The following is a 10,524-nucleotide window of genomic DNA, read 5'->3' as shown; positions in this document are numbered from 1 at the left end:
AGACTGAGTTAGTGCATATGAGAAATTTTAGAACTGTATTTTTTTCTACTTTTTAACCTCCAAATTTTACATGTAGGTTTTATCTTATCACATACATACACACTTAGACACATACATACATATATATATACACACATATATGTATTCTGCCATATATAGTAGAGGTTTTATAGTAATAAAACTATATTTTAATGACATAAAACCTAACAGAATAAGGCCATTACTCATTCTCTTTTTCACTTCAGATATTCTTTTCTGTAACTTCATATGTGGTGACATGATGGGAGAATTTGCACTGTGGAAGTTGTGGATTATATTCTCAGCTCTACCATTTATGTGAACATAAACAAGTAGCTTAATCACTATGAGTTTTAAGTTCTCTGTAAAATGGAGCAAATAAGACCTTTTACACTTGATCTGTATTTGTATTATGGGACTGATCCTTCCACTGTAGTGTTTATGGTTTTTCCCAGACTTAATTTTAAAACCCTTAATAATAGTCCAAATTTAACAGTCTTTATAGTTTCATAGCAACTGGAAATATTTTATGTATAAATCATAGTTTGCTGTCATTGAATGAAGGAATTAATGAGTTAATACTTAAATAGAGGAATATATAGAGTTTAATCAGTGTATAGACTAGGAATAAGTTCCTCTGGAGGTTGGTGAGAAACAGAAAATATTACATTAAACAGTGGCTCATGCCTATAAACCTAGCACTCTGGCAGTCTGAGGCAGGCAGATCCTTTCAGCTCAGGAGTTCCAGACCAGCCTAAGCAAGAGTGAGACCCTGTCTCTACTAAAAAAATAGAAAGAAATTAGCTGGACAACTAAAAATATATAGAAAAACTTAGCCAGGCATGGTGGTGCATGCCTGTAGTTCCAGCTACTCAGGAGGCTGAGGCAGTAGGATTGCTTGAGCCCAGGAGTTTGAGGTTGCTGTGAGCTAGGATGATGCCACGGCACTCACTCTAGCCCGGGCAATACAGTGAGACTCTGTCTCAAAAAATAAATATTACTTTAAACAACATACTAAATATATATAATCAGTAGAATTCAATAATTAGATTTCTTTATTTAGCTAATCTATCAAGAAAGAATATTCTGAAAAAGACTGACATATATACAAATATACACATTAATATATACATATATACATCTATATATTATATATATAAATATTAAAATATATATTTACAAAGGGAAAAGTGGAAAAGTCCTTTACACATTTAATTGTGATGTATTTTTCCTGTACAAATTCATTGGGTGAAAAATGAGAGTTTACAGGAAATATATTAGCCAGCTGACTAAAATATTTTATCTTCTAGGGACTTATTAGTGCTTTTGCTCCTTAAAGTGTGGTCCTTGGTCTAGCAGCTGACTTCAGTATCTGCATCTCCTGAGAGCTAGTGAGGAATTCTGAATTTCAAGCCCCACCCAACACCTACATAATGGTAATCTGCATTTCTACAAGACATCCTGGAATTCATATGTAAATTTTGCAGTTTGAGAAGAACTGTTGTAGTGCAAATGAGTAAATCACCCATTCACAATTTCTTAAATCTATCTAGTTAGATAAACCTCTTCTTTCTGTGTAATTCTGTGTTCCAAGGCATATATTTACATAAGAGGATTTAAATATAAAGGATTTAGTTTCCCATAAAAAAGATACTGTAAAGGCAACACAAGCATTCTAATCTGTTTGGCAGTTGTTTGTTATTATTATTAATAACTAGTAGTCATTTTTTAGTGTGTTTATTGTGAATCTATTTCATAAGTCTTCTGTGCCCCTGTATCTCTGGGCAATGTAAAAAACCAATTACTGAATATGGTAAATTTGAGAAAACTCCCTAGGCTAGTGTTCCTCTAATACTGCATTAGAGACTAATCTAGTTCTAGCCGAAATGCAGATCCCTAGGCTATGTGCACTATGTAAGGAATGTGACTTCACCATTAGACTTCTATTATATTATTAGCATCTATGTTTTTAACAAGCCCTACATTCTAAAGCTTGTGAAAGCAATTTTAGTGAACTCATGAAGAAACGGGTGGTATTTTAAGTTCTTTTTAAAAATGATATTCAACCTAACTCTCAGCTTTTAATTTTAAAGACCTATATGAAATTGCTTATTGCTTGCTAACATTAAGAAAATGATGCTAAAGTCCCTTGTCCAAGAACATCTGAGGCTGTGAAGGGCTCTACTTACCTTTTTTTTTTTTTTGGTAGAAATGGGGGTCTTGTTATGTTGCCCAGAGGGGCTTCCCAAAGTTCTGGGATTACTGGTGTGAGCTACCATGCCTAGTGTTAATTATCCTTATATTTCCCATTATTTTACTTATTCTTCATAACTTGGAGCAGTGAAAAGCAAGATTTACACTTATAGTTGCTATGTGTACAAATAATGAATGGACATATATATGAGATCTAAATGAATTATACCAATATTTTATATTTATCAAATTACCTGAATAATTATTCTTTATCCCATGTCATTCTTATCTACATAGACTCATATAGATGGAATGGTTTCTATTTCATTTTTATTATCAACTAACACACTTCTCTAATTTAATAAATACTTAGACTTGTTAATAGAACAGTTGATGTGCCATGTACTATCGAAATGTCACAGAAAAATCAAATTGGCAAGACTTTAGTCTTCAAGGAAAACCAGATTTATCTTGCCAGTTATACAAAGTCTTAAAATAACATTGGAGCAATGGTCAAAATGACCATATGGACAGGTATCCATTAGTGGTATTCTTTTAGTAGGGGAAATCATTTACTATAAAAACAGTAACTGAAAAAAATTACCAAATATATTTATATCTATCCTTGCAAAGTATTTGCCTAGCTAAAATTATTTAATTATTTTATGAAAATTACATTATTTAAAAAGTTTCTAGTAACACAGCAAATAAAAATTAATAATAATACTATAATTGACTGGGCATATTCAACTATGTCACAATTAAAAAACAAAACAAAACAAATAAAATAATAATAAAACCTTCCAGTCATCTGCATACTAGAAAAATGAAAATAATGGTAAGAATTAATGAGAGGTTACAGAGGCCAAAATCAATAAAAGAAATAATTTGTTGTTTTAGAGCCCAACATACCAATTATCATTATGGTAAGAACATTTTACATTTACTGAAAATTAATTGAACTTAAGTTCTCTAATGTGATTGCCATGTATATTAGTAGACTTGAAAATCAGAGTCAATTGAAGAAAGAAACAGCAGCTTAATTACAAAGCATTTCACCGCCAGTATGCATCTTCATCTCGGATACTCGAACAGTACTAAAATTTTCTCTTGCATAACCTCAGTTTGTCTACATTCCAGATGAAAATCTCATTTGTCTCATGTTGATGATTTTAGAATAAATTGTTTTAAGAGATTTTGTGACCACTGCTACTGCTTCAGTATGAAGGATATAAAAGGTGTTATGTGAAATCATGTAAAAACAAATAGTCAAAGTAAAGAGCTGAAAATCTGTTCATGCAGTGTAAATCAATTCAGATTATTATACTTAAAAATCCATTTTGGACATGAGCCAAGATGGTTCCTAAATAGAAACTATTTCATTTTACCTCACAAACTGGAGAGGAGCCCATGATAATTTCAATGGCTAATGTTCAATTATTTACTTTATTTTAGCTTTAAGTACTTCATTTCTTTTGCTACTATCTCTGCTTTTTGATCTCATCAGAAACAAAATTCTTCCTTGAGCTATTCAAAAACATTCTCCAATTCAGAAGTCTTAAATGAAATGCCCATGAATCTACTTTGTTTTCAGATTTTGTTTCCTATGTAATGAGACAAGAGTTTTGCCCTAGGCTAACATAGAATAGAACTAAGCTATTTTATTTAAGACCATTAAAGGCCACTCTTTTACTAATGTTTAGAAGCAATGATCTACACCCTTAATTTGAAAGCCACAAACCCCAATACCACTATTCTTGACCATGCCTTAAAAATTTAATTGCCTTCATTTTGAACTACCCATGAGTAAGTTTTTTAGGATAAAATATTAATTGTTGAGTCTTATGACTCAATGTTTTTCCATAGAAGTGGAAATAAGAAATGTAGTATTATTTTAAAGCAATAACTAAGAATAATTTAAAAAATAGATGCTAAAATAACAAAATAGACTGGGTTATGAAAGAACATGAATATGGAACAGGGAGTTTGTGATTTGACTGATATAAAAATGTGAAACTTTTAATGTGAAAAGAATACTAAGATCTAAATTACTTAAGAAAGGTAATTTTTGTGGATTTTTAAAGTAACCTCTTCAAAAAGAATAAAATAAACATGCCTATGGTTAATAAAAACCAAAAACATGTTACGTAATGAAAAGTAAACTCTGGGAGATGAGACCAGAGGAGGAAGAGGAGACCAGACAGGAGGAGGGAGAGGAGACTAGACTGGACAATGAAGAAAGTGCTATATTCTTAATATGCAATACCTCATTCAGACCTCATGAACCATTCTATAAGAAAGATATTGTGCTTTACCTTGTTTACAGATGAGGAAACTAAGGATTAGAGAAGTTATATAATCTGCCCAAGGTAACACCTTTACTCATGAAACTGAGAATCAAAACCGGGCCTGACTCCAGAGTCTCTAGTCTTAGCCATTATGCAAATCAGATACCTTCTTTCCGCCTATGTGGTTGTTCCCACAGCTTGCTCCAAAGGTATCCTCAGGCTGCCCCTGGGGCTGAGCCACAGCTGCTGTCCTGGTGATTTCCAACCCCAGAATTTATTTTTACTGTGGATGGGGAGAGGGACACAGTCCTGGGCTGGAGTGCAGAAATTGGGCTTCTTGTGCTGCTCGTCTCTGGACACAAGAGGTGAACTCTCACCAGGCATCTCTTGCACTAGGCCTCACTTGCCCCATCAGTAACATGGGAAGAATAATCCTCCAGGTACCTGCCAAAATTACTCTTTTTTGAGATCATATATAGAAGAAATCTGCATAAAGAACTAGCACTTATTAGACTATGTACAGATCTAGCTGCCAACCAAAGTTCCAGACTTAATTCCCAAAAGTTCCCAGCAAACTTGGAAAACCTCCAAAGGATCCTCACCTCCTGCCTTTGCTCATGCCCTTCCTTGTATCTGAAAGGCCTCCTCATCTTCATCTACCATAATCCTACCTATCCACAAGGCCTAATTCATAGGCTTCCTCCTGGAAGGTATTTGTGGACAGCTGTCCTTGAAGTGACCCATTTCTCCTACCTAATCTTTGGCTGTCAGCACTTAAGACAGAAATCACTCCTAGCCTTACCATATAATTACTGATGTACAGGACATCTCCTCTACGGAGGACATGTGTTGGGTTTTGCTTGCTTGATATCTTCTCCTCCTCTTAGTAACAGCAACTTGATTTTCCTCTGGTGAACAACATTCCCTCACTTTTAATCCATATGATTTGTATGGGGTCACCCCCACTTCCACATCCAGAGGTAGGCATGTGACTTAGGCCAATTCAGAGTTACTATAATGGGTTTGGTGAAGGGCAGGTGACTCAAATAAAAAGCGTTGAGAATTACTCCTAGGACTTTTGCTCAGACCATTGGCATAAAACTCTATTTTTGGTATAATTGGATGTAAACATGGAACTGTGAGGGGCTTTCACATGGAAAAAGAAAATTCCTAAGGATGAAGCCACCCAAGAGCAAGTTATAGAAAGAGATCTAATCTGGAGGATAACATTGTTGGAAACCCTTGGATCTTACATTCAGCTATTCCTGAAACTATTAATAGAAGTAACCTGCCTAGGACAAATAAATTCTGTCTCCTGCCCACATTCTTTTTTTCCTTTTAAGCTAGTTTGTGTTGGGTTTCTATAAAGTAGATTTGAAAGATAGGAACACATCCTCAATTTGTTTATGAACTTTAAGGGGCCAAGATCTGATCTTTTTAACTTTACATCTCTTAGCATGGTATCTGGTAAGAGAGAGGGTCCTTGAGGCATGATGATTGATTCATTCAATCTCACTTTCCCTGAGGACCTACAATGAGCTGAGCTAAGCTCTGGAACCACAAGGAATAATTAGACTAGTCCTTGCCCTCAAGGAGTTCTGAATTTAGTACAAGGAGGGGGTATGAAAATGAACACTTTATAACTTGGGCTATAATAGAAATCTGAGCAAACTTTTGTGGGATTCCAGAGGGATGGAGGTTTGGGGAGATGGGATATGGGAAGGCTTCTCAGAGGAAGTAACATCAGAGTCAAGTTCTCAAAGAACAAATAGAAGTTCCTAGGCAGAGAAGTGGGCATGGGGAAAAGGTGTCCCAGGGAAGAGGTATTCCAGGTGGAGAGAATACGATTATATATTAATAATTATAAAATTAATAGTAATATCACCATCTCCTGTTCTTCTTGTGGCCTCTTCACAAGCTCCTTCCTCTTTCTTTTCCTCTCCCTCATCTATCAGTGGAAACATCATAGTGGTTAAGAGCACAGGCCCTGAGCTCTGAAAGATTTTGGTTCTGCCAGATAGGGTGCCTCAGGCCTATAATCCCAGTGACTCGGGAGGCTAAGGTGGTAGGATCACTTGAGTCCAGGAGTTTAAGACCAGCCTGAGCAACATGGTGAGACCCCATCTCCACAAAAACAGAAAAGTTAGCCAGGCATGGCGGTACATGCCTGTAGTCCCAGCTACTCGGGAGGCTGAGGCAGGAGAATCACCCGAGCCCAGGAGTTCAAGGATGCAATGAACTATGATGACACCACTGCATTTTAGCCTGGGCAACAGAGCAAGACTTTTGTCTCAAACAAACAAACAAAAAAAGATTTGGTTCTGCCATTTGCTACCCATATGACCTTTAGCAAAATCACTTACATTTTTCAAATAAGGACAATAGTGTATTTGTCTTGTAAGACTGTCAAGAACATTAAACAAAATTATAAATATAAAAAAAGAAAAGTAAACTCTGTTCATAATGCATAGTCCCAATACCATTACAAGAAGCAAACAGGATGAGTAGTAGTGGTCTATGCATGTATGGCTATGTGTATGTCATCCCCAAATTGCCTAGGCATGTATAAGCATATAAACATATACACATATCTTCTTTACAGAAATGAGACCTTATTGTACACATTCTTCTATAACACACTATTTTCACTTACCCTATGGATCATGTCATATCAACACATGTAAATCTGTCTCATTCCTCTTCTCCCATTATTCCAAAGCTGATTTATAGTCATTTGTATGGATGTTTCACAATTAACTTATTTATGTTTTCTTCTGATGAACATTGATAAATTTGCCTTCTGTTGTCCTTTGCTTTCCAATTGCATCAGTTAGAAAAATATTAAATAATAACATGATAGTGGCATCTTGACTTAATGGAAGTCCTTCTAAAATTTTACCAGTAAGTATGCTGATGGTTTTTTATTTATACACACAGCCATCATGGTAAACCAGTTTCTATTTATGCATATATTTCTATCTAACTAGTATTTTTGGTAGTTATTTTTGTCTTTGTTTTTGTTTGTGTGCATAGGTGTGTGAATTTTTAGAAATAATGCCTATTAAATGTTATGAAATGCCTTATCTGCAGCTATGGAGATAACGTTTTTTTCTTCATTGATATCAATGTTATGATTTATATTTATAGATTTCCTAATATTCAGTTATTCTGACAAATCTAGAATGAATCACTGAAGTCACAGATATATTCCAGATTTTCTTTCCTTTTCTTTTTTTTGCTTTTTTTTAATACTAGTTTTGTCATGTTTTCTTAATATATCCTGGCCTTTGTTAAGAGAAATACTTTGAAGCATTTCTTTGGTCTTTTTTCTAGAATGTTTCAAATAGTATTAAAATTATGTAATTTTGAGAATTTGTCCATATTCACTTGTAAAATGATGTAGATTGGTGAATTTGGGAATATGGGAAATAGAAGGGAGCTCTTTGGTAACTTTTTCAGTTTCTTCTGTGATAATTGATCTGTTTGTAGCTTTTATAACTTCATGTTTCTGGCCCTAATCCTAAAATACATCCTTAAATTCTCAAATAAAATAATTTTCCTGGGGAAATAAAACAAATATCATCTAATCATTTATCAGAGTAAAATCCATTAATGGTGATATTCCCATTAATTCCCAGTGTGTTCAGAATGAATGATGTATCACCTATAAAGCACATTTGGTCCTGCATGTTCTGACTCCTCTCCCTATTCTAGTTCCATCCCTCGATAGTCCCTCTCAGGCCCTCTAGTCCAGTCATATGGAAATACCTTCAAATTCTAAAGATGTCATGTTGGCTTACAACCTTGTAAATTTATATGTATCATTCCCTCAGGCCTAAAACTCAGGCCAAGTTTAACCATTCCCTGGTTACTCCAGAGATAAGTCTGGTTTCATTTCACCTCCTTAGTACTTTTTTTTAGCATTCTTTGCAGATTTCTATAAGCAATTATCATATTGTTCATAATCATTGATTTGCATTTCTGTCTCCCTCTCACCTATGTTTCTAGGATTGATGACAAAAACATAATATGTTTCTAATTATCTTTAGTACATTGCCTGCCATTTAATTGGGTAGTTCTAAATGAGTGTAGAATGCATTTCTTTAATTGATAAATATGAAAAAAATATAAATTTTATAACTAAATAAGAATTGTTATGTTGGAAAATATTTTGTTTTAAATTTTCTTCTACTATTCCACAAAGTTCATCTTCAACTTCCAATATTGTTGAATACTACAATTAACTAATAGTAGATCTTTAAAAGAATAGCCACTTCCCCCTGACCCAAACCAAACCAAACCAAACAGAGCCAAGCTCCCTAATTTCTCAACTACATAGAAACTCTGATCACACTGTCCATTATCTACCTAGCAGTTTCCCACCAACTCACGAGAAGAGGACAGGGGCTAGAGACAATTATCCCCATTATATGTGAGAAAAATAAATGTACATAATTATAATACTTATTACCTTGTAAAGTAAAATTAGAAAATTGACTTGTGGTTTAGAAATAATAAAAATGTAAGTCATTATTTAGTTCAAAATTTTCTTATGGAGAAGTGACTGTTATCCTGCATTTGAAAAAAGTGACAAATTGCAATATTGCTGTCTAAGAACCCAAGATCTGAAAGGTTACTTGGTTGCTACCAGAACTGAGGGAAATATCAACCAGGAAATTTGTCTGAGAGAGTCAAAGAAAAAAAAAAAAAAAACCTATTTCTGCTATCAAAATCCTCTAGGTGAGGAAATAGAATTTGAACCACAAGGAAATAAAGATTCAAGTTTTATGGAGAAGAGGTTTTATTCTTTCTTAGAAATAGGATTTATTCAGTGAAATGATACAGTAAAATAATTTTTTAACATACTGACAGTGACCTGTGCTCTGAATGAAAGAAACTTTTATTTCTCACCAAGATGCAATTTATTTTCTGGGTTTGCCTTAAGTCTCCTATATCTTCAGTAGTTTAGCTAGCTAGATGACTATATCTAGTGGCAAACATCTTTTCAATATTAATCATACAAATATCATTACACCAGGTTGTTACATGTCTCTTCTTTGAATTCTCATTTGCCTGTGGAAAGAAAGAAAGAGAAAAAGGAAGAAAAAGGAGAAAGGAAGGAAGAGAGGAAGGGACAAAGGGAAGAATGGAGGAAGGGAGGAATGAAAAAGAGAAAGAAGAAAGTTGCATTTACTATTCGAACAGCAAAAACAATGCAGATCAGTTTCTTAAAAACTCTGAAGAATCCATATGATTATTTCTTTTTTGCCACATATAGTATAACTTGTAAAATATTGGAGATATTCAAATAATTTTTGGTGTTCTTCCCAGAAATAATTTCCTATTCTTTATTTGATTAGTGTTAAATGTATACATAAAAATGACTTGTGTTAGGATATTAAAAAATACAGGAGACAATTGCTATATAGCATTAATCCTGTGTTAGCTGTCAGTATTGCTTAACCATTAATATATTCAAAGAGCTAAATTTACCCTTTCAGATTTCAACATACTAATTTCTACAGAACAAAATGATTGTTTTTTTAATAAACTGCAAATCTGATGTTTCACATATGACCAGTTGCAATAGAAATTAATATAACTTGGCTTTCTTTCAATAATTACCAACAGACATTATTAGAAATTTTAAAGCCCATTTCAAAATCAGTTACACAAAGAGATTTCTAATTATTTTCCTATCTTTTACCAATAAATTCTCTGTATATCCAAAATAATCTGAAAATAGATAGTTAAATCTACTTTTCCACTGCTTTCAGCCCAATAATTTTATCTAATGTTGAAAATCTCATCTGAATTGCCAATGAAAATAACATATATTCTTACTTTATTCTTTGTTTGGAGTGGATAAGCTGATGGCAAAGCAAAAATAATGTGATTTTAAAACAAACTAATACAGGTAATTCCTTTCTTAGCTAATATACCAACGCAAATATTGTGCATCATAGAATAGACAGCTTTACACGTATATTATAGAAACTTCTTAGCGTATAGTTCATTTGCCATT

Source organism: Lemur catta, chromosome 7 (genome assembly GCF_020740605.2).
Source record: "Lemur catta isolate mLemCat1 chromosome 7, mLemCat1.pri, whole genome shotgun sequence".
Lineage (NCBI taxonomy): Eukaryota > Metazoa > Chordata > Mammalia > Primates > Lemuridae > Lemur > Lemur catta.
The sequence above is the reverse complement of the archived record's forward strand: the minus strand, read 5'-3'. Positions refer to the sequence as shown.